General features: G+C 42.1%; 1 protein-coding gene across 15 annotated transcripts in view; it reads left to right on the top strand.

Annotated features, from left to right (window-relative positions):
- Positions 1 to 25,691, top strand: part of SPIN1 (spindlin 1) — a 63,734-nt gene that overhangs the window by 13,109 nt on the left and 24,934 nt on the right. For 3 of the 15 annotated variants that reach the window (XM_054002757.1, XM_054002758.1, XM_054002759.1), the window contains exons 1-3: positions 5,385 to 5,444; positions 13,492 to 13,626; positions 17,468 to 17,584. The exons of 3 other annotated variants lie outside the window; for them this stretch is intronic. The gene's annotated coding sequence lies outside the window, so the exon portion shown is untranslated. Of the gene's footprint in view, positions 1 to 5,355; positions 5,445 to 6,130; positions 6,200 to 6,270; positions 6,327 to 13,491; positions 13,627 to 17,467; positions 17,585 to 25,691 lie in introns of those variants that run through there. 9 more of the 15 variants (XM_054002743.1, XM_054002745.1, XM_054002749.1 and 6 more) reach the window with 9 other exon arrangements.

Below are 25,691 nucleotides of genomic sequence, written 5' to 3'. Positions count from 1 at the left end.
AGATTTATGAATTTGGTTTTTTTTGCATTTTTGTGTTCAATTTTTGGAATTTATTTTTTGAACCAAGAGAGAAGCAAGGAATTCTTCAAAGGGCAAACATGTCAAGATGTCAGTGAGTCCTTACCCAAATATTTAATCTAGTTGTAATATTGCCTATGTGGGAAGCAGATCAAATAAGAAACTATTACATTTTAATCAGTTTAATGTTAGTAAAATGCTCTACTTACACGCAGCTTCACTGTTGATACCTTGTAAAAAGCCAGACTAAGCCTATGAGGTTTTCTGAAATTAATTTCTGCAGAACTTCCTTTGTTTTCTGGGTTATTTATTTATGAATGCTTAAAGTGGCAGTTCTGCAGTTTTCCTTTACCCTGTGTCCTGATTTGGGAGAAAACCTCCAGAAGGGGCCCCTCCAGAAAGCCAACCCACACAGCTCCTCCCCTCAACCTGTTTGGGAAAAATTTCCTCAGAGAGAAGTGGGAAAAACCTGTTTATTTAACATGCAAAGCACTCCCCAGCACACAAAATGAACAATACCAGGTGACAAAACTCATTTGTCACTCTGAAGAGATGACAGATTCAGAAAATCTCTCCGGTGGGTGGTTGCTCTGTTATCAGTCCCTCTGGCGCTGGGAAAGGCTGCTGCTGCCCACAGTAGGCCCTGGTGGGCCACAAAGTGCAAGCTCTCGGTGTTTCCCCGGGCCCCAGTCTGGAACAGGTTTGAATGGATCCAAGAAAAGGGAAAGAAAACCAGTCCAGGGAAACTTGGACTTCCTCAGCTAGCTAAATGAACTAAAAAGCAACGGAGTGCGGTGTTCTGCCCCGTCCGTGCCCAGACAACACAGTGGAGAAGTGAGTGCAGGCTGATTACAAAACTCCATGCTTCTTCTCCCCACCTTTGCTCTCAGAGCCCGTCTTAAAGGCACAGAATAGAATATCCAGCATAAACAGAACACACGACTGGGATATGAGCATCATAACATCACCCTAGGACATTCCACCCCTTATCCCCATATCATCAACTTACTGTCAAATATAATGTATTTTATTCATGTAAAAACTTCCATCTGTTTCCCCCAAAAATTACAAGCAATACCCATCATGCCCCCGTCACATCCTCACACCAAACCACTGAATCCAGGCCCCCAGCTGTAGAGCTGCAGGATTCCCCACTTTCATTTTACTCACTCAAAACTCCGTCTTTCACTTGCTCAGACATTCAGCACTTAGACATTTCCTCATATTTCATGTCTGTGTGGTTTAATGTACAGACAACGTCAGGAACACCCAGCAAACAGTGATATTTGTATATGAGTCTCACCCCACAGTCAGATCTCCCTGAGGTACACATTGTGCTGTTCCGTCTCTCTGCATTATCCACTATGTGCACCCTGGTCCCTGAGCAAAGACAGCCCCACAAATGGGTTTGTCTGTACTCGAGGCAGAATTGATCCACACTGTCTTCCCTGACAAACCTCTGACATGTACCACGGGGACTTTATCTCTGTCTGCTGTATTCAGGGACTCAGACTGGGCAAGACCTGCTCAGGTGGTGAAACCTCAGGTGTTAACTAACCAGGTGGCCTTTGCTAAATGCTGCTCCCAATTTTTGCACAGTCCTTCACCCAATGGTTTCAAGGTGGTTTTTAACAGTCCATTGTACCTCTCCAACTTGCCTGCAGCTGGTGCATGGTAGGGGATATGGTACACTCACTCAATGCCATGTTCCCTAGCCCAGGTGTTGATAAGGCTGTTCTTAAAATGAGTCCCATTGTCTGACTCAGTCCTCTCAGGGGTACCGTGCCTCCAAAGGACCTGCTTTTCAATGCCCAGGATGGTGTTACAGGCTCTAGCATGAGACACAAGGTAGGTTTCCAACCATCCCGTGGTGGCTTCCACCATTGTGAGCATGTAGCACTTGCCTTGGTGTGCCCGGGGCAGTGTGATGTAGTCAATCTGCCAGGCCTCCCCATACCTGTACTTGGATCCCCGCCCACCATAGCACAGGGGCTTCACTCGCTTGGCCTGTTTGATGGCAGCACATGTCTCACAGTCATGGATAACCTGAGAAATACTGTCCAGGGTTAAATCCACCCCTCGGTCTCGTGCCCGCTTATAGGTGGTATCTCTACCCTGATGGTCTGAGACATCATGGACCCAATAACTCTAGAGGTAGAGCTTTGGCCAGTTCTCTGCGATGTCCAGGGCCAGTTGAACAGCTTTGAGTTTCACAAGTTGGCTTGACCCACCTTCTCCTTCAGTGGTCTCTGCGACCTGTCATGTGGGGCTCCATATGGCTGCTTTCCACTTCCAATTCATCCCTATGGTGCTATAGGAACCATCAGTGAAAAAAATGTAGCACGTTTCCTCTGCTTGCAGTTGGTTGTATGCTGGAGCTTCTTCAGCCCACGTCATTGGTTCTTGTTCTTCATCTGTGAGACCCAAAATTTTCACCTTCAGGCCAATTTGTAATTACTTCCTAAATCCCAGGGCGATTCAGTTTACCAGTACAGGTGTGCTGTGTAATAAGAGCTGAGATGCTCCATGAGCATCTGTAACTGAAGACAAAACTCTTAATGTCTTAGAAGTTTCTTTCTTAAATACAGTAAAGTACTGTAAGAGTGCTGTGTCAGAAAAGATACTGTTTTCATCAGTCAGCTAAACTTCTTCAGATGAAAACATGTCTGGGGAGCCTGTTCCACTGCCCAGTCACCTTCTGAGTGAAAAACCTTTTCCTGATCCCCGTCCATCCTAAGCCTCCCCTGACTGAGCTTCATGCCATTTGCTCAAGGTCTGTCACTGGACATGAGAGTGAAGAGGTTGGTACCTTCCCCTCCACTTCACCTCATGCTGAAGTTGTAGACCACAGTGAAATCTCCTCCAGGCTGAACAGTCGAAGTGACATCAGCCACTCGTCATAAGGCTTCCCCTTCAGACCCTTCACCATCCTTGAGGCTCTCTTCTGGATGCTCTCTAATAGCTTAATGTCTTTTTCTAATATTGTGGCACCCAAAACTACACACAGCACTCAAGGTGAGGCTGACACAGTGCAGTGCAGAGCGGAGTGGGGCAATCCTCTTCCTCTGTTGGCAATGTTGGGCCTGATGCACCCCAGGTTGGCCCTCCTGGCTGCTAGGGCACTGCTGACTTATATTCAACTTCTTTTGACCAGTGCCCCCGGGTCCCTTTCCACAGTGCTGCTCTCCAAACTCTTGTTCCTCAGTCTGTAGTCATGTCCACAGTTGTCCCAGGTGCAGAAGTCAGCACTTGCCCTTGTTAAACTTAATGGGATTGGTGAACACCTACCTCTCTAATTGTCAAGATATCTCTCAGTCCTTGAGGGAATCAACATCCCCTAATTTAGTGTCCTTGTCAAACTTCTTTAGTATCCATTTGAGTCATGCATTCAAGTTTTTAATGAAGATATTGAAGAGAACTGAGCTGAGAATTGAGTTTAGTTAGTTTAGAGGGGTTTGATTAGGGGTTTTTGGCATAGCAGGTTTTTTATGGTATAAGGCTGTATGGACCTTAAAAATCGCAGGATTTGAAGAGATTCTAAAGATCATCTTGTTCCAACCCCCCTGCCTTGGGAAGATATACCTTCCACTAGACCAGGATGCTCAAAGCATCATACAGCCTGGCCTTGAACACTTTCAAAAATAAGAGCCTCCACAACTTTTCTGAGCAGCTTGTTCCAGTGCCTCATCACCTGCGCAGTAAAGAATTTCTTCCTGATACCTAATCTAAAACTTTTCTCTCTTACTTTGAAGCCACTCCCTCATGTCCTGTTGCTACTTGCCTTGATAAAAAGTCTTTCTACGGGCTACTTGTTGGTCCTCTTCAGGTACTGAAAGGCTGCTGTAAAGTTACTCCAAAGCCTTCTCTTTCCAGGCGGGACAGCCCCAACTCTCTCAGCCTTATCTTGCAGCTTAGTAGCCCTCCTTGGGACTTTTTCCAATAGGTTCATGTCTGTCTTTTTGTCTCTGCTGGGAGGCAGAGATCTGATGTAGTATTCCAGGTGTGGTCTTTTGAGAGTGGGCTAAAGAGGTAATACCACCTTCCCAGACTTGCTGGTCATGCTACTTTTGATACAGCCCAGGATGTGATTGGTTTTCTTGACTGCAGACACACATTACCGAGGCATGTTTATCTGACCAACACCCCCAACACGCCCCCAGCAAGTCTTTCTCTCTGTGGCTCATCCCAAATCTTTCTCTCTGTGTCTGCTCTTCAACGGATTGTCTGCCCAATGTCTATATTCATGCTTGGGATTGCCTCAATCCAAGTACAGCACCTTGCACTTGGCCCTCTTGAGCTTCATAAGTTTCCCACGGACCCAGCTCTTATGCCTGTCCAGGTCCCTCTGGATGGCAGCACTTCCCTCCAGCATGTGGTCTGCCACACACAGCTTGGTGTCTTCAGAAAATTTGATCAGGGTGCATTTGATCCCACTGCCTGTGTTGATGACAAAGATGACAAACAATTCAGATCCCAGTACTGACCCCTGAGGACACCACTCGTCGCTGCTCTCCTCTTGGATATTGAGCTGTTTGCCACAACATTTTTGAGTGCAGCCTTCCAGCCAATTTCTTACTCATTAAGCTGTCTAATCTGTCAAATCATGTCTCTTGAGTTTAGAGACAAGAATGTTGTGCAGGACAGTATCTAATACTTTGCAGAAGTCCAGGTAGATGATGTTAGTCACTCTTTCTTCATGCACCACTATAGAAGGCCATGATTTGTCAGTCGTGATTTTGCCCTTGGTTATTGTCCACTGTTGAACTGAAGATGTTCCTCTACTATTACTCAGAAAAGCCAGTATAATATTTTTCTTCAGCCATCAATAAAAATGTTGAAGAGAATTGGACATTATGAAGTGATAAACTCATTATGGTGTGATAAATTCATCTTGCTTTGAGGGCCAGGATTATTTTCCTGTGTTGGGTCACTGGACTATCTTGCACTTCAGTAGAACTAAGTGTTAAGGCTTGTGTTATGGTTAAATCTAGCTGGCAACCAAACCCCATGCAACCACTTGCTCACTCCCACACCAGCAGGGTCAGGGAGAGAACTGGAAGGGTAAAAGCTAGAAAACTCATGGGTTGAGAGAAAAGTAGTTTTATAGGGAAAGCAAAAGCCATGCAAACAAGCACAAGGAATTACTGTTTCCGATGGGGAGGTTGGTGTTCAGCCTTCCCCAGGAGAGTAGGGTCACATGACACATAATGGTTACTTGGGAAGAGAAATTACATGGCTCCAGTATCCCCCAACCCTTCCTTCTTCCCCCCACCTTTACATCCTGAGCATGATGTCACAGGGTACGGAACATCCTTTCGGTCAGTTGGGGTCACCTCTCCTGGCTGTGTCCCATCCCAACCTCCCATGCACCCCCAATTTCCTCAGCAACATGGCAGTACAGAAAGCATAAAAGGTGCTGGCCCTATGTAAGTCTGCTCAATAATAACAAAACCATAGCTGTGTTATCAACCTTGTGTTCAGCAGAAATCCAAAATACAGCCCCATACCAGCCAGAAAATTAACTCTACCCCAGTCAAACCTAGCACAGAATGTAATAGAGGAAATAAAATTCACCAGCTTGTCAGGGAAGCTGTAATTTAATAGCCAGTGTCCTGGGAAATTAGAGGAAGAGAATTCAGGTTTCTTTTCAACCTCGTCTTTCTCTTAGAGCAGAGACATCTGCTAAATCTTCAGCTCTTAAGAATACAGAAAAATAGCAGGAAGATGCTGAAGTTGCTGGAAAACTGGGCTAAATGTGCAGTGCATTATTCAGAGCTGGAATATTTGCCTCTCAAATGATACTGAAAATGCCTGAAGCATTTCTAATATCAGTAGATTTTATTGTCACAGATCACATGCTCTACAGAGTAGAAAAGTCTTGGTTTAACTGTGATAAAATATGCTCTTTCTGCTCTGAAAACTTTACCTGCAAAAAAGCAGCAAAGAAACTCCTGTGTAGTTAGTAGTTGTATAGATATGTGACTATATTTCAGTAAAGCAATGAGTAGTAAGCTGTCTCCTTTTGTCCCCACCCGGCGCTGGCCAGCGGTTCGCCGTGGGGGGGGCGGGCGTTGCTAGGCAACACACGCCGCTGCTCCCGGGTCTACGCCGGGATTCCCGGGTAGCTGCTGGGTCGCTGCCATACGGGCTGCACTGTTCTGAGAGCGCTACTAGGACCGAGGTAAAGAGACCCAGAGAGGACGCCTGTGTGCAGTTCGAAGAAAGTTGTATTGCTCGAATGCCACAGGGACAGGTGACGCTGGGCAGGGGTTTGGTTACAGCTTTTATAGGGGAACATAGGTGATAAGGTAAAACCAATAGAGACAGTGTCCAGTCTAAATACATCACAACTCAAATCCAATGGGAATAGCTTCAGGGGGAGGGATGAATATACAGAAAAATACAGAAACAAAACTCTAACTTCAGATTCACAAAGCTTTTTGCCCTTTGCGTAGCTACGCACCACCACAGTAAGCAAGTCAGAAAGAAGAATTTTACATGATTGCTTCCTGTAAAAGGGAAACTGTTCTCTGTTTACATAGGAAAGAAATGGATCTCCTGTATATCTAAAGCTCATAATCCTCTTTAATTATTCTGCTGGCAAAATAACTTCATGCTCTTTATCTAGAAATATTTGTTATCTTACTAATTCTGTGTACCTTCAGACTGTCTTTTGCTTAATGTATGCAAAGTGTATAATTTCTGACATGTGATAATTGCATGTTGGGGTATGCTATAGTAGACAAGTTTCTCTGAGCTTAGAGTTGTTCTGCCTTTGAAAGCCATCAAATGAAGAGATCACTTGAATTAATCAGTGTGCATTTCTTTTTCTTGCATGGATGCATGTGCGTACATTACATTCTGACCAGTATTAGTTTTAATTAGCTGTATTCCTGATGGATGATGACTGCAAGGAAATTTAAAAAAGGCTTCTAAGTCCTCTACTGCCTCTTTTGTTCTAAAAGTTGTGCATAGTAATATAAGAGCAAGTGTGTAATCAGTTGAGTTTAATGTACAGTAGTGGAAAATACTGTTTTCATATAAAGTACAAAAGCAATAAAACAGCTTAAGTAATACTTACTTCAAATAATATCTAAAAAACATTTTCTCTTTTAGATTTCAAGAAATTGCAGTGTGCAGGCTTATGTGTGCCCTGCATGTTGCTGTTGACTGGCTAAAACTTCTGAATACATAAGTGAAAATGATGTATGACATGACCTGTCAGACACCAATTTTCTGACAAACACGTTTGATTCAGTACTTCACTATGATGTGTGTTTGTGAACTAAGCTACAAATATTTTTGGAAGTATAGTTGCAGGTTGCCCAGGGAATTATGAAGGAAATGACCGTAGCACTTAGTGCTGCGGTCTTGTTGACAAACAAGATAGTGTTCTGTCAAAGGACAGTTAATTTTGGAGATCTTTTCTGACCTTAATGATTCTGTGGTTTTTTTTCATTATTAGCTGATGAAGTGAATATTTGCTATAGCCCTTTTATTAATTTGGATGGCCTAATTAATTATAAATCTAACATCCTTGGGTGAAAGGCAGAAAGGGTTCATTGGTTCTAAGACTGCATAGTGAAACATCACTCTACTAACAAAATGGTGAAAAGAGCAGTGTGTAGCTGCTCAGAACATGGTGTAAATTGAGGGATTAAAATGGCTTCCTTTTATTGCATTTTGAACTAGTAAGATGAGTGTATCTGGGGAGTGCTTGTAAGCAGACATTTAAGAATTTTGTAGTACTGCTTATTTGAAGTTTCTCTTGACTGCTTGTGGTTGTCATTAGTACTTCTTAGTCTTGATGTATGCTTCAAAATCTTTAAAGAAAATTTATAATGAAACTTCAGTCAAAATTTCTTAAGTTTCTTCGTGATGATATAGTTAGGAAAAACTTTTTTTTTCTTCAGAAATAAACTGTTGTCCTTGATTAAGTATGTCAAACTTTGTATCAAAGATGTGAAATTGATGAGTATAAATAATATATCTTTAAGGGCATGGGTTTTTATAAGTGGAAAAAAATCAGTGAACTGCTAATGGATCACTTCAGCTCAAAGAAATGAGCATTGAACAATTCTTGTTTATGTGTACTTAACCAAAGACCCTCTGCAACAGAACTTGGTAAATCCATGTTTTCTATGCAGCATTGTGTGGGCTGGATAGGATTGCATCTGTAATTTGTACTATTACTTCTTGCACTGTTGAAGACAACCACTGAGACTGTTTTGGTTGTGTTCTGTGATCTGCTTATGCTTTTTTAATGGTTTTGATGTTGACTGAAATACAGTTTTTCAGAGGTGATGGCTATGAGTTTTATTTGTGACAAGTAGCCCTCAGTGAGAAACCAGAAGCCACAGAGAAGTGTGTATTGTGTTAGCCTAGGATAGAAAAAAATACTGCAGGAATCCCAAGATTATTGGTATGAGGAACTATGTAAAAAAAGTTGAGCGACTGATTAAATTGGTCATGGTCAAATGACCATGCTTTTTCTATGAAGCAATGGTAGAATGACTTAAATGCAAGAATGACCAAAGGCTGAAGTCAGGGAGAGGGATAAAGAAAGAGTGTTAGGCAGTGGTTGAGGAGTAAGGTGTTTTAAAAGAAGTGAGAGAATTTGTGGCTTATTTTAGTTCAATATTTCATAGTGGCAGATAGCTTTAGAAACTGTAGAGTGACAAGTGATTTTGAGAGGTAAAGAGACCCTGCCAGTCTGGAAGGGTAACCAATGTATAATGTGGGCAGCCAGGCAAGCCTAAGTGCTGCTAGTACCACAGACTTGTTAACTTGATACACTCAGTAGAAGCATTTGAATGCGCATATCTGGTATCACTAGCAACTGCTGTTGTGTGCTTATTAAGGCTACCTCATCTCTTAAATGGTCATTATGTGTGTACTTAAAATGTTGTGAATGTGAGAGGAGCAGAGCTGAAATGAACATGGAAATAATGAACTGTGCTTTTATAAAAAAAGCTATGCAATTAGAATGAAGCAAGTGTAAGAGTTGCTCAACTTTGCCTTTAATAGTTGTTGAACTCTTATTAAATGGCAATGCATCACAGCAAGTTTAAAAGATCCTTCTAGGAAAGTGCTGATGCTGACTTACATGTTTTGGAGAAGCAGAAAGATTTCCTTGAGTTCTATCGAAAAGGTCTTTTAAAATGTAAAAGTAACTTAGAAGCCTTCTTTAACTTATCAAGCAGGGGTCAGTAGGCAAAAGCTTGAGTTTTACTGTTTATAGGGATTTCATCTTGGAATTGTATTTTTCTCAAATGTAATCTTTAGATCAGGTTCAGGTATTTCAGATTGTTTTTAGGATATGCCGTATTGTACACTGCTGCTTTTTGTGTTTAGTTTTTGTATTCTTTGAGCAATTTTATTTATTGCTCTGAAATAGGAAATCTAAAATCAAAACATTGCTGTCTTGGAGTTTCAACAGCTTGAGCAGCAGCAGTTCCTGTTTCAGATCTGATGTTTGATTGTGGGCTGTGTTTTATTTACGCTGTTCTTAGCACAGAGTGAGCTGAAATAAGATCAGGGAAAACTGTCTCATAGTTTTAACATACATGTCATGAAATGAGATTCTTTATGTGTTACTTGATGAAAAACATACTATTGGGTTTCTACTTCCATTTAACAGCCCTTACTTTCTTAAGAGACTCCAAAGTCACAACTTTAGGTAATTTTTAATGTAAAAAATGATTCTGATATAACCCAGAGGTAAGGACTCAAAGAGCACAGTTGCCTGTCCAGGCCTCAGAAAGAACTTGCCATAAGATAAGCTTGCACAGCAGCTACTTTAGATAGCAGGAAACAGAGGAAGTTGGAAGAGGAAGATGCTAATTCTAGACCTGGAGGAGGCAAAACCTTGTTAGTACATCCTGGTTAATGCATCCAAAGATTCCTACTGTAGCAAAGTGTATGAAAGGAGGCAACTGCTCATACAGTTATCATTGGTGAAACACAGATCTCAAGTTAAGGGGGTATGCTGCCATGCATACATGCAACTTTTACACTGGACTTCAGAGGAGGGCAGACTTTGGCCTATTTAGGAGACTTACTCAGAGAGCTCCTTGGGAAGGAGCCCTTAAAAACAAAGGAGTCCAGGAAAGGTGGGAGTGCTTCAAACAGAGATCTTGAGGGCACAGGAACAGACTGTCCCTGTGTGCCAAAAGGTGAGTTGATGAGGCAGATGTCCAGCCTGCATGGGCAATGACGTTTTGAAGGAACTCTGGAATAAATAGAGGATGTATCATCTTTGGAAGGAGGGTCAGGTTTCTCAGGAGGTATATAAGGGGCTTGCTAGTGCATGTAGGAAGAAAATTAGGGAGGCCAAAGCTCAGTGTGAACTTAATTTGGCAATTTTTGTAAAAGATAATAAAAAATGTTTTTACAAATATATTAATGATAAAAGGGAAGGGTAAGACCAACCTTTGTTCTCTATTGGATGCAGGAGGGAGCTTAATAACTTGAGATGAGGAGAAGGCAGAGGTACTTAACGCCTTCTTTGCCTCTTTTCTTTAGTGGGAAGACAGCTTGCCCTCAGGACAACTGTCCTCCTGGGTTGGGAGATGGTGTCAGGAAGAAGAATGGTCCCCCTGTTATCCAAGAGGAGGCAGTCAGAGAGCTGCTGAGCTGCTTGGATGTTCATAAATCCATGGGACCAGATAGGATCAATCCCAGGGTGAAGAGGGAGCTGGCAGACGAGCTTGCAAAGCCTCTCTCCATAATTTACCAACTGCCCTGGCTCACTGGGGAGGTTCCAGATGGCTGGAACCTGACCAATGTGACACCCATTCACAAAAAAGGTGGTGCGGCTTTGCGTTGTTTTCCCCGGTCCCGGGCAGCTCTGGAGAGCCCAGCTAGGCCGCTGCTTCTCGGCGGGACCAGGGCTGCTGCATGGCCCGGGCGCTCTGGCGTTCAGCGCACCGGCGTGGGGCTGGCCGCGCTCTGTGGCCGGCGCTGGGGCGAGACAAAGAGGCGAAGGAATGTCCAATCTGTCCGTGCGGTCGGCTGGAGAGCTTTTATTGTCGCGTGGAGCTGAGATGGAGAACCGCGGCTCGCTCCCAGCACCGCGTGGACAAAATGGCGCTGGGACCGAGGGCGCGTGGGATTTTATAGTGGGCGGGCAGACGAGGGCGGAAGCCCTCCCACCCAATGGGGACAGGCAACACGGCGGTGACGTGGACCACGACGACCAATGGGAACGTGATGGGGGCAGATCCAGGGCTCTGGGACAAACGGGGACATGGGGATGGGGTAACTGACACGGAAGTTTCAGGAATGAACAGGGCGTGGTTACTGGAGTGACGTGGGGAAGCTCCAATGGCAGAAACACGGGGGTACACAGAACCGGCTAACTAACATTATAAAACTCTAATCTGAATGTAACCCGGGATGCAACAGGGTGGGAAGGAGGATCCTGGTAATTTTAAGCCAGTTAGCCTGACCTCAGTGGTAAGGTAATGGAGCAGTTTATATTGGGTGTCATCACGCAGCCCTTACAGGATGGCCAGGGTATCAGACCCAACCAGCATGGGTTTAGGAGGGGCAGGTCCTGCCTGACCAACCTGGTCTCCTTTTATGACCAGGTGACCTCCCTGGTGGATGCAGGAAGGGCTGTGGATGTTGTGTACCTGGACTTCAGCAAGGCCTTTGACACTGTCTCCCACAGCACACTGCTGGAGAAGCTGGCAGCCCACGGCTTGGACAGGAGCACTCTTTGCTGGGTTAGGAACTGGCTGGATGGCTGGGCCCAGAGAGTGGTGGTGAGTGGTGCTGCATCCAGCTGGTGGCCAGTCACCAGTGGTGTCCCTCAGGGGTCTGTGCCAGTTCTGTTCAATAATTTTATTGACAACATGGATGAGGGTGTTGAGTCTTTCATAGCAAATACGCAAACACTAAGCTGGGAGCATGTGTTGATCTGTTGGAAGGTAGGAGGGCTCTGCAGAGAGACCTGGAACAGTTGGATGGGTGGGCAGAGTCGACATTTAGGAAGTCCAAGTGCCGAGTCCTGCATTTTGGCCACAATCACCCCTGCTGTGCTATAGGCTGGGGAGGTGTGGCTGGACAGTGCCCAGGCAGAAAGGAACCTGGGGGTAGTGGCTGACAGCCGGCTGAACGTGAGCCAGCAGTGTGCCCTGGTGGCCAAGAAGGCCAAGGGCATCCTGGCCTGTATCAGGAATGGTGTGGCCAGCAGGCCCAGGGAGGTCATTCTCCCCCTGTACTCGGCACTGGTGAGGCCACACCTTGAGTGCTGTGTCCAGTTCTGGACCCCTCAGTTTGGGAAGGATGTTGAGATGCTTGAGCATGTCCAGAGGAGAGCTACAAGGTTGGTGAGGGGCTTGGAACATGAGCACTATGAGGAATGACTGAGGGAGCTGGGGGTGTTTAGCCTGGAGAAAAGGAGACCCAGAGGTGACCTTATCACTCTCTACAACTTCCTTGAAAGGTGGTTGTAGTCAGGTGGGGTTGGCCTCTTTCTTCAGACAGCAACTGACAGAACCAGAGGACACAGTCTCAAGCTAGGCCAAGGGAAATATAGGTTAGGAATTAGGAAAAAGTTTACAGAAAGTCTGATAAAGTACTGGAATCATCTGGCTGGGGAGATGATGGAGTCACCATCCCTGGATGTGTTTTAAAAAAGACTGGATGTGGCACTCAGTGCCCTGGTCTAGTTGAGGTGTTAGGGCATGGGTTGGACCCTGTGATCTTAAAGGTCTTTTTCAACCTAGTGATTCTGTCTGATTCTGTGTGTGAATTTGGACTGTATAGCTAGTAGCTGTGGAAGAATGACTTGGGGATGCCCACCATCAAGAAGCCCAGAGTGAGGAAGGACCCAGGGGACACCAGTGAATCCTTTTCCCTGTCTTCCTCCCACCCTCTCCAGAGCTGTACTCTGTCCCTGGAGAAATAGAATATGGGCCCAATGGACTGATGTGTTTGCATGAGAACCTTTTGTATGATAGCTGGTTTCTATTTTGCATGAGAACTTTTTATGTTCAAGATACATACTCTCAGTGACTGGATCAGGTATGAGTTCAGAGACCTTACCTTGCAAGTCCAAAAAAAAGCATCAAAAAGTGCTGTAGATATGTTATTATTAAGGGAGCAAGGGGTATGTGGAATGTTAAATCATAATAAAACTGAATAAAACTGTATCACTGTTCACAATGTTGTGGCATTGATGGAAGAAGCCCAAGGCAGAATTGAAGAAATTGCTAACAATCACTCCAAGCCCAAGACAGTTTTCTAGGACTTAGCCCCAATTCCTGGATTATGTCAGTACTTTGATCCTTGGGACTCAGAGGGTAGGGGAAATGGTTAATGAGACTTGGGTTGATGACTGCCATTGGATTTGCATTTTTAAGGATTCGGTTAGCTATTTTATATTGTACAATTGCTCATGTTATTGCTTCTGTCTTTTCTCCTTCTATTGCTTCATATACATCACCCTTGTGGCCAACCCATGAGCTGAAGAACAAAGTCCCTGGAGGGCAGTATTTGAGTGGTGTAAGGACTTAAAGAGCAGAGTTTCCTGTCTCAGACTGTCAAGGCCACACAGAATGCACTTGCCTGTAAGATAAGGCATCACAATGGAAACCTGAGGTCAGTGACAGAAGGGAAGAATTTGCAACAGGAAAGTGCTAATTCTACGCCCGTCAGAGGCAAAATGTGGTTAGCACATCCTGGTTAATACATCAGTATGAAAATTCCTACTGTAGTAAAGTGTATGGGAAGCAACTGCTCATATACATATCATCAGTAAAAGAAAGAGCATGCTGAAGAGGGTCCCACGGAGAGCCAGCTGGAGTAATGACACTCAAACCAATATGGCTAGATGTCATCCTTTTTTATTGTCTAATTTTTTCATGTTTTATAACTTTATCACCTTACATAACATTCATTTGGTTAACGTAATATAATTACACATAGAAGTCAGTTATTGGCTGTTATACTATAAGCGTTTGATCAGGTTATAGTACGTGACAGGTTTCATATACTACTCAGCGTCCAGCATTGACTATTGTGTTTGTACAAAGCTTATTTGTGGTGAGCGCTGGTCCAGGACAGTCAGGACAGATGGAAATGAGAGATCTCTAGAGCCCGGTCTTAGGATATACGGTTTATTGTGGGGGCCCTGCTTGGAGCTGCCAGGTGAAGCTCAAAGCAGGCCCCAAGGAGTGGAGGCAGGGCAAGATAGCGAGAGGGTCCAAGAGGGAGGCAAAAGAGCAAGAAGAAAAAGAAATAGAAGAGAAGAAGAAGAAAAAGAAGATGGCCCCAGCTTCTCGGCTACACCTTATCAAGGGGGCTTGAAGGTGGGTGCGGAAAAGGACTTTGGACCAATGGGATTACAGATACATCATACTTCAGGGGAGGGTTATAATGCAAGATACTCTACATTTTTGAGGAATGAGACAGAACACTTTATCTGACCCTTTGCTTTGTCTGTGGGTCAAAAAAGGGAGTTATCTTCCACCGGCTACACCACTGCCCACTAGCTACTTAGCAACCAAGGTCTGTCATCTCAAAGGTCGTTTTCATCTCAATCTGGCTCGCATTCTCTGCACTTTCCCAATCCCCCACTCGGCAATCGTACCTATAAGGCTTTCTTGTTTCATCTTCCCCAACACTTATTGTCTTTTCAAGGATGTCCTAAATACTGTAAAGTAACTAAAGTAACTCTATAATCTGCAGGCCAGGGTTGTCCAGTTCCTGCAAAGGAATAGCATCAAGGATAGCATGTCCTTGTTCCACGAGAAATTTCTCTACAGCATGCCAATACAGAATTATCTGTATTCTCCCTCACTTCCCTCCCTTGTTAACAGTTAAACTTCTGATCTGTAATTCTTCATCCTTATTCTATGATCTTAATTTCACACTTGTCCTAATTTTGGCTAGGACAGTTAATTTCATCACAGTTGCCAGGAGGGAGATGGAGCCTGTAGCTGTGTGGGCAGGGCCAGGTTATTTTATAGCTCCATCATTATTAGAGGGCATGGCTTTAAATTGGAGAAAAAGGGAATGATGCAGAACAGCCATTATTTTGTTCTGTTTTTCCAGGAGAGCAAAGCAGCCAATAGAGTAGTGTGTGCGCAGTCCAGCTGGAGAATTTGTACATGTGGTTTTTGTCTCAGGCCTGGGGAAGGAGCATAGATGGAGACAGAATCACAGAATGAACTAGGCTAGAAAAGACCTTTTGAAATCATCAAGTCCAACCTATGACCTAACACCTCCTCATCAACTAAACTATGGCACAGAGTGCCACATCAGCCTTTTTTAAAATATGTCCACGGATGGTGACTCCACCACTTCTCTGGGCAGATGATTCCAGTGCCCAATCACTCTTTCAGGGAATAATTTTTTTCTAATGTCTAACCTGAACTTCCCCTCGTGCAGCTTAAGACTGTGTCTTCATGTTCTTGTGGGAGAAGAGACCGACCCCCCATCTAGCTCCAACCACCTTTTAGGAAGTTGTAGGGAGTGATAAGGTCACCACTGAGCCTCCTTTTCTCCAGGCGAAATACCCACAGCTCCCTCAGCTGTTTTTCATAGGGCTTGTGTTCCAAGCTCTTCACCAGCCTTGTTGCTCTCCTCTGGTGCATTCAAGTTTCTCAGTGTCCTTCCTAAACTTCCCAAGACAATTTGTCTGCCATTATTTTTCATTGTCTCGGGCTCAGGGAAGAAGATGGTGGCTGTTGTAATGGTCTGCAATATTCTCCTTTGTCTCAGGAATCTGTGTATCACTGGACACAAGTAAGTCTGGGTCAGTTGGACTTCTATAAGCATTTTTTGCATGTGATCACCCTCTTCTATTCGGTGTTGTTATTAGTATTGTTGCTACTACTGTTTGTGCTCCTTAGGTCATTGCTGTTTTTCTAGTGAATTGTTGTCTCAATCCATAATCTCTGCCTTTTTGTCCCTTTCTCAGTGGAGCAGTTGGAAGAAAGGAAGTGGCAGTTTGGAGCTTAATTTCCATCTGGGTTTGAGTTACAAGAGCCCTTAAAAAGGAATCTTTTTATGAGAAGAATTTCTGTGCATGGAGCTCACAGTTCTGTGAACCTCCAGAGTAGAGTTTCCTTACAATAACTGCATATTAAAGTTTCCTACGTAGTGATTTCTTCAAGTACATGGACAGATAGTGGCAAGTTAATAATAGAGTTTTTCACAGGTTATGTTGAGATTCTTACCCATGTGCAAGGAACTGATAATTCCAGATCTCTAATGGATCAGGCTTCAACCTCTGGTTTTGTTTGCTGATATTCTTTAGGCAATTTCTAGTAAGGGTTTTCTTTCCTTCCCCATTATAAAAGAACAAAAAACAAACAAAAGGAAAGAACCCCAAAACCCTAGGTGGTACAGCCTGGGCCTTTGTAACCCTGAAGCTGAAAAGTAGTTCTTTCGTGGTCATACATACTTACTATTTTGGTTTGTGTTCAAGTATGTTGAAAATGTTACCTTCCACACAGGAGGACCCACAAAGGAAGCAAGCCCTATGATCTTTTTAAGGAGTACCCAAATGGCAAGTGAAAATGGTAGCCAGAGGCCAGAATTCCACACTCAAGTTCTACTATATCCTGAGGGGTGGCATAAAATATCAAGCCAGTCAGAGGAGAATCAAGATGACGTAATCTTGATTTGTAGTTGCCCAGAAAGTCTGAAATAATTCTTTGTATGCAGCAGGATTTATACACTCTTTAGAAAGTGACCCCTTGGTATATTTCAGAAGAGTAGGCATTGGATTCTAGATACCTAAACTTTCAGGAAAGTACTTCTTGCTGTCTGGAAGACCTTGACTCGTAAAGTTGAACTTCAATAATCAATGTCAGTGATGTGGCACTAGTTAGGTCTGTTGACTCTTAGCTTGGGCTGGAAAACATTTGGGAAATTTCACATTTCACAGATACTTTTTCACCTATGGATTTTACACATTTTAAACTACAAAACATATTTATATGTGAATATTTTAAGACAAACACCATATCCTTCTTTACATAGTGCTTAGAATTCTGAAATTGATTTTTCTCCCAAGAATCCAGGAATTTTTAAGGAACACCCACTCCTGCCATCAAATGTGACACAATGTGTTCTTCCTGTAATTTTCAGCAGTTCTCCTGCATGGTAGAAGCTAACATGATTGCTCTCTGTTTTGAATGTTTGTTTGGTGTATCTCAGTAAACAGTGAAAGGTCCTATTTCCTTGGGTTTTTTTGGTTTTTGATGCTATTGATGGATGGGTGCTCTAATGCAGATAAGAAGGCTCTTTATTTTTAGTGTCTTGAATCTCCGACAATGATAAAGGATATTACAAATACATGTGCATACAAATATATGTAAACATAAGGGTATGCTAAAATACATGTAGATGTAGCCACTAAAAATTACTTATAAGCTTGGAGAAAACAATACCTTTTTATCATTCAGCCAATAACACTTTTTTCTTAAATCAGAACTAGCTGCATTCTAACGTGTGGACTGCGAATCCTGTGCCCTCCTGACCTCTTCACTGGTGCTTTTATTGCAATTTAGAAGTGTAGTGAGGGAGTGCTGAAAATTAGTCCTGCAAGGTAATACTCTGATCCTGTAAAGATGTTATTAAGTCTCTGAATTTAAGTAAGATAAGTAAGTTTGTGTAAAGTATTGTTTTATAGTAACAGCTCTAGTGAAGTTTTTACTGCTGCCCTTACAAATTAACCCAAATATACACTGTCAGAGTTCATTTCATCTGTTGTAATGCTGAATTGGATTAAGTGAGATAGGCTGATTTAATGATATGTAACATGAAGGAAATGAAATGGAAGTAAAGCACAAATTATACTGGGTTCTCTAATAGCTACATTTTGCTAATTCAGAAAATAAAAAACAAGCCTGGATAGATAACAATGGAAATTGCAATTTTAGGATTTCTCTCTGGCTGTTCTTTCCATTCATCTTTATTTTTCATGTGTGTAAGAACTTTTGAATGCAGTATTCACTGGTTCCTATCTACATGGGATCTTGTAAGACTATACTAATGTTTCAAGTTAACAAACTAAAACAAAATAAATCCACCTTTCACCTTGATCACTGTTCCTAACTTTAAGAGAGCGATGGTAAGGACATGTGTTAGAAGATTATAGGTTTAATGAAACTTGTTCAAACCGTTGCCTGAGATAGCAACCTTCTGAAAGAATAGTATCCTTTTTAAAGCTACCCATCTAATTCTAAACCTTTGGGATAATTCTTCAGCATAATTATCACTGATAGTTATTGTTCTACTATAGTTTTACCAAATGTTGTTAGGATTCCTAAGTTATGTCCACGTCCCTGGTTTCACTCTTGTCTTCTTAAATGTGGTGGTTTAACACCAGCTGGAAATGATATTCCAAATAAGCCACATCTCTTCTCCCTGCCCTTCTAGTAAGAGATGAGGGAAAGGCAGACACTATGGGTTGACATAACAATTACTGAAAGCAAACAGGAGTGGAATAAGAAACACACAGTAATAGTAGCAATGCTCATAACAAAACTATAGAAAATGAGAAGGCTTTACACACAAAAACAGGTATTCACCACCATGACTTAGCTTTGCCTGGTGACCAAGGTAAAGACAAGATGGTGGCTGTTCCTGCACTCAGTACCATGTGGTTTCCCCAGACAAAGACAAGATGGCAGGTACTCTTCACAACCAGCTCTCCCTGTCCCCAAGCCCAAGACAACAGAAAACAGTAACAGACAAACCCCCAAAATCAAGACCATCCATCACACTGCACCACTGTATCATTCCTGGTGGCTTCTTGAACCAGTGACACTACTTTTGACATCTCCATTCAACTCCTCTGGACTCTGCTGTGCTTGGCACCCAGACACACAGTTTCCTGAGGGAATGTTCTTGTCATTCGTTTCCAGTCATGCTTACTTCAGCTTTCAGTAGAGTCAGCTGTTGGGATCCCCCTGTCGGCCCAGAAATATAGATGGATTCTATCCCTACATACCTTGATGGCAGGGGACATGGTGTGTTGGTGCCAACTAAAGCCTCCTTACAGGTCTAATGTGCCAGGGTATCAGATCCACATTCCAGTAGACCTGATTATTCCTTTCCCCCTTCTGTTTTAGAGGCAGGGCATCTCTTGGTCTGGTCATAGTACTTGTTACTTCTTGTAAATATGACCTTCAGGGCGATCAGAAATAACATCAGCCTTTTTAATCTCTCTAAGGTCTTGCCCAAGGAAAACAGGAGCTGCATTTATTATCAAAGAGTTTAATGTGGTATATTTATCCTTCGTCTCAACAGAGGTGCTGCTAGAGCAGAGGTGGGTTTTCTGTCCCACTTCCTCAGGTATTCTCGGTGGCCATGTAGGTAGAACCACAGATTACCTTGTGGTGTGTACCCTCTATCTATAGCTGCAGAGCACCTGCTGCCTAATAGCAGGAACTCTGATCTGTACTGGCAGGGCATGGGACATTTCCTCCCTAAATTTTTGGTAGTCTTTTTAAAATTGTTGTCGGTCCTCTTTAATTTCCCCATTGAATTGTTGTAAGTCCTTGGTCAGTCATTTCACAGATGAGATGCAGTCCTGTATTGGGATGGAGATAGTTTCTTTATATAGCTGGACTTTGGTAGCCAAATTGTTCACTTTTCTTTCTCCTTCCCTCTATGACTTTTCTGCCAGTGAGTTGGCACGTGACACTGGCAGACTCTGTAGGAGCTTCACCACATGTTTTGTATATGTACATTGGATGCCATCTGTATTTATAGGGGACTGCTTGTTATTTGAATTGAATCTTTATAGATTACCTCCATTACAACTAATTCTCTCAGGTACTGGATTCGTTACCTCCATCATATTTCCACTTGTATTGGTGCACTAAAAGGTCATCTGTGCATCTCTGCATTAGACTTGACAGGAGGTACTTCCAGAGACTGAGAGTTTCTGATCTTTTCAAAATCCCCTGGTCAATGCCTGCATTCCAGGACAGGGATCCTAATTGCTTGCCTTCATTGCCGTCTAGTGTTGCACCATTTGCCACGATATCCCAGCATCAAGCAGCCAGGTCAGTAGGGCTCACCAGGCTGGTGGCTGTTATCTTTTTGTGTATGTCAGAGCTCACCCATGGATAGGGATCACGTGTTCAGCCCTGTCTCTCCCTCTGGTTTTGAGGGTCCTCATCCCTCACAATGCGAATTGATTTGTTCTTGAATTTTTTCTTCTGAACAGGGTCAGCTGCAGCTGACATGGGTTGTTCCTCTGGTTCAGCTGCAGTTTGAGTCACCTTGCTGCCTGTTGCTCTGCTTTCCTTTCCTTCCCCTGAGAGTGCTGTCAGACACACAAGCAGTGTCTGACAAGTGTCAGCAAGTTGCATAACTTTGCGCCTCTCTGGAGTTGTCACAGCATTTTTCTTTCAAATATTTTGCCACTTTTTATCACGGTCCTATATTTTTCAGGGGTGAACTTCAAAACAACTGGAGCAGCATACTCGTTTAAAAGCTAGCTTATTTTCTCTGCCATTCCATGCTACTCATGACTGTTCAGCTCCAGGGTAGTTAACTGAACAACTTCCCTAGATGTGTCTATGCTTACTCAAAACATTGTGTAGACTTAACTTATTCTAAATTTCACTTATTCTAGACTGCACTGAAGAAACTTGGCAGACATTGCAATTAGAATATGCTTTCTTTAGCATCCAAATGGAATTTAAGATTCTCAAAAACTGTTGTAGCAGGTCCAAAGGAGGAAAAAGAGGTGAAAGGTTGAGAAAAATCATTGTCCTCTGACCCCTCTACAGGCTGGGTCCTATTATTAATGAATCCTCAGAGGTAGAAGCCAAGGCCAGGACAGGTGAACAGCACTGAACACATATCCCAGATGACCTTTATTGCCATTGATGTTATCCCGTCATAAACTGATACCACACAGTACAGCAACAAAGCAATCCTGATCCTTCTCCCTACTCTGAAAAAATAGCATCATGGGGAGCATGTATAGGAATACATGCAGGGTAAAATATCACACCTCCATGAACAAATAGAGCAGCTGTAACTAGGGAGTTCTGTACCTAATACACAGATTCTTAGATCAAAGTTATCCCTACCCTTTTGTGGCTCACAGTGGACACCAATGAATGTAGTGATTTGACCCCATCCACAAATTAAACTCCAAATAAGCCTCTCTCCTTCTTCCGACAAAGGCAGAGACTATGGGTTGAGATCACAATTTAGTGAAAGCGAGTAGCAGTGGAATAAGAAATGCACAGTAATAGCAGCAGTATTAATAACAAAAGTATACAAGAAGAGAAGGTGCATTGTAGACAAAAACGGGTGTTCACCACCTCCATGTAGTTCTCTGTGGCAGCTGGGACAAAGACAAGATGGCAGACACTCCCTGTCCTGCAGGCCTGAAACAATGGAAAAAACAATGACAGACCCCTGAAAGCAAGATCACTCATATTGTGCTGTGCCACTGCTTTGTTCCCCATGGCTGATTCCCACCCCAGCGTCTCTACTTTTGCCCTTTTCACTCTGCTAGGGCTTAGTTCCCAGCATCACCAGGGCTTTTAACTGTTCTGCTGGGCTCAGCTTTGTTCGCCACCTAGAGCTGCACTCTCCTGAGGGACAGGAATGGATGAGGAGTGGCGAGAGAGGTCATGGTCCACTCAGCTGATTCCAGCAACCTCTCAGAGGAAGAGGTAAACAAAGTTGCATCATTTCTGCAGAGTACTCCCTTTTTCTTTCCCCAGCAGCTGTGCCCTGTAGTGCTCGTGTAGATGGTAGAGAATAGCAATATAAGCCACGCCCATGCAGTTCTGAGCTCCACCCCCTCCCTACAACTGCAAGAACTTATTAGCTAGCCTTTTTATATTGTTTTTCATTATGGTAAATAACTTTCCCGTTTGTTTATGCTAAATTTTTTAGTAAATAATTAGAAATTGCAGTGTGCTCTCGAATTTTTAAGACACCTTGTTAACAAAAGACAGTGTGCATGAATTTCAGATTCTTCTAGTCTTCTGCTGAGTAATCTGCAGTTTCATCACTATGGCATTGCAATGTGGAGTTAACTTTGAATTTTGTGTCATGAGAGTAGTTTGTGCTGGAAGGGGCATTTAAAGAACATCTAGTCTAATTGCCCTGCCATTGGCAGGAACTTCTTCCCTAGACCAGGTCAAAGCCCCATACAGCCAGTCCCAGTGCAGTGGTATGGGTGTGTTTGTGTATATGCACACACAGTTCCACACCAGTGCTGCTTTTTTCTTGTACAATTGTGGACAGCACCTCTCTGGGTAGAGGTGCAGAGGCCATGATAGTGGAGAGGCAGTCATACTTGATTTGACTTGATTTTTCTTTCAGTTCATAAACATGTTTCTGAAAAGTATTATTTCCATAGTTGTCAGCTGCAAATCAGTTTTATCTTCAGACTTCATGTACTGTAACAGTACTTTCTTCTCAGACATCAGATCTTACTACCTACACAAATTCCTAGTACAGAATAAAAGAAGTTCCTAATAACTAATATACTGATTCAGCTGGTAGAATATTTCAAAAATTTGTCATTTGAGTTGCTGAATTCTTGTACCACAGGAAAGTGTTTGGGATTTTTTTATTAGGTAACGAAGAAAGAAACCCAACAGTAACAAACTAAAACCAGCATATTTTTATTGCAACCATTATTTAGGAGATATCTTAACAGTAAGATTGCCTTTTGGAAGGCAGGTGCAGAAGCCTTGCATAGAATGATCCTTTCTGCTCATATAATAATGATTAGGGAGTTTGAATAACATACTTCATCCAACTTGTTATTGCTGGAATAAACTATACTACTTCTTCATCTGAAACATGTAGCAGTATCTCTGAGCTAATTTATGGAAGTCACAATTGCTTACCAAGAAATGTAGTTGATGCATTTCAGTTTAGAATGACTCCTTCCCCAGAACATTTTTGTGAAGTGCTGGTCCTCTCCTGAGCAGCTAGCAGTGGAAGTTCCTGGCGAGTTGTATACAGAAGTCTTTTAGATAGCGAAGTAAAAATATTGAAGCCCACCAGGTGGTGCCAGAAGGCCTGATCAGTGGTGGCTCTGACAGCTGGAACAGACCTGAGAAGGTGCAAGCCTGCCACTTTTGGCTGAAATTGTATCATCTAAATGCAAGCAACGCATGCTATTACCCTTCCTCACCTTTCAAACTTCTCTACCCCTAAAGCAAATACTTCAGCAAATACTTCCTTATGTGTTCATGATGGTAAAATTTAACTATGCTGGTTAGGAGTGAGGCACTTAAAATTGTGAGCTTGGTTTCAGCATTAATTATCACTGGTTTTGTCTGCTAACATCTCTCTTCACTGGATAGCAAAGCCATGAAGCTTTCACAAAAATGCTGTAAACAACATTGTGCCATGTGTTGCAGTGAAATGTATGCAATTTTATGGAAATACAGACATGAATGTTAAGTAAAATTTAAGCTAGAGAATTATTTTAGGTGGTTACACTTATTTTCATGGAGTTAAATGCTCATATAAACATTTTAATGTTTGTAAACAATTAAGTTTATAGAAAAGGGATGAGATATTTCACAGTAAGAACTGAAGTCTGTGCATGTTGTTTTTTCCACAATTTCCCTTTATACTGCAAAAAAAATTTTTCATTAGTTTTATTTTTTCTGTCTTTATGTTATGTCTTTCTGCCTATTTTGATAGTATGATTCCACTATTCTCAAATAGAATTGGTATGATTGACAATCTGTAATGCTAGTGTTTTTAATCTAACACTTAATAGCCTCTGAAACACTGTGCAGTAATTAGACTACTATCAGATTAAATAGTCATCCAATTTCCACACTTTTTTCTAAAGTATGCTTTTGTGTAGAAAGGCTTGTAAAAACAGATGAACAACACACCTAGGCTGGTGAGAAGCAGCTCACAAGTCAAAACAATGTCTGTCTTTTAAGTGAAACCTGCAGCTACACTGATCATGACCTGTGCTGTTGGATGTTGGGGAAATGGGTGTCTGACAAGTAGGCAGTGGCACTTCTCTTCCAAAAGTTACTGGCAGTCTGTAAAGTCGCTTTGGGTATGTCACTTTGTATCCAAAAAATCCCTACTTATGTTGGATTTGCTTTAGTGTATCTCCCACTATCAACAGAATGACTTTAAAAAGTTGGTTGTTTCATGGGTCATACACATTGCCAAACAAGGAATATCTGCTCTTTCTACACAGAACAGATTATTGTGACTGAGTGCATCAGAAGTGTGTTTTGGTTTTGTGTTTCCCACCTTTATGTGAAGCAGGACATTTCTTGAGACTTGCAGTAAAATATTTTTCATTTTGTGAGTTAACAATCTTCTCTTCTTGATTTTCCATATTAGGAGATCAAGATATTTGCATGTTGGCATTAAGTCTGATATTTTGTTATTTATCACTTTTAAGAACCTTAAGTTGTACAGGGTTTTGTGTATTTGTAATCAAATAAGTAAGACTTAACTTATATATTCATAAAATTCAAGGTGTTCTTAAAGTGCACCAGTTTGTTTTCAGAAAATGAGGTTTTATGCCTCCTTGTTAGTAACTTCAGAACTGTCATTATGCAACTAAAATGTAAATTGAATTCAGAATATTAGTGTTAGTGTCATCTTCAGTAAGGCTTTGAACTGGTAACAATTACTGGCTTAGTTTCTAGAAAATCAGTTTAAACAGCTGGATCTGGTTTTAGCTTAACCTTGTGTCCATACATTGGTTCAGAGAGCATAGTGAAGCACTTTATTAAGTGCTAGCAAATGAATTGTGACTTTAAAAGGATTAGGAATAAATTTGCTGTCTCTAAAGCATGATTTCAAATTTGGGGCATAGTAATGATTGGGGATACTCTATTAAAAAAAATACTTAACTAGTAGAAAACCATATCTTTCATGGTGGTTTAGTTATTTTTCTATACATAACTGCATAAGCAGTGCAATCAAAATATCTAGTACTTTATATTTTTACTATGAATTGGAAATATTGTGAGGGAAAAGTGTATATTACAGGTGTTACAAAATACCTCCCTAGGACAACAGTTCAACAGCTTACTGTAAAAGGGTGTATTATTTTCTAAATCCGAAGAACTTTCACATTTTGTGGTTTTGTGGAGGTGGTGATGGTGATTTGGTTTATGTTTTGGAGGGATTGTTCTTCTAGTTTTGTGGGGATTCGTAGATCAGAAGATATAATACAAGATTACAGTTACTTCTCAACTAATAATAATATTCTCTGGAGGAGAACAGTCTTTATTTTTATGTCATACCTATGAGACTGAGTATGGCAGTATATCACAGCAGTGCTACAAACTTAGAGTTGGTTTTTCACAATCTGTGATGCTTCTATGTTAATGTGTTTTGATCCATAGGAGAATAAAACTGAGTTCCGTAAAAAAATATAATCCTTATGCTGTATTTCTAGTAAAATAGTTAAGCAAACTACTTACTTCCTATTGGAATATTGTTGAATATTGTTGCCATGATATCATTTAGCATTGTTGGGTATACACTGGTAGATTTCAGGATGAGATGACATATGGGAAACTAATAAGTTTCTGTAAATATTTTTTAATTTCGCAAATTCTTATGAATTCCTGACTGTAAATTGCTTTAGTTCTTTCTAAAAAGAAAGATTACTGCAGATTACTCCCTACCGATTTTTCCTAGGTGTATTGCTCTTTGTTGCTGTATTG

This window comes from Vidua macroura, chromosome Z (assembly GCF_024509145.1).
Source record: "Vidua macroura isolate BioBank_ID:100142 chromosome Z, ASM2450914v1, whole genome shotgun sequence".
NCBI classification, from domain to species: Eukaryota; Metazoa; Chordata; class Aves; order Passeriformes; family Viduidae; genus Vidua; species Vidua macroura.
The sequence above is the reverse complement of the archived record's forward strand: the minus strand, read 5'-3'. Positions and strand labels throughout refer to the sequence as shown.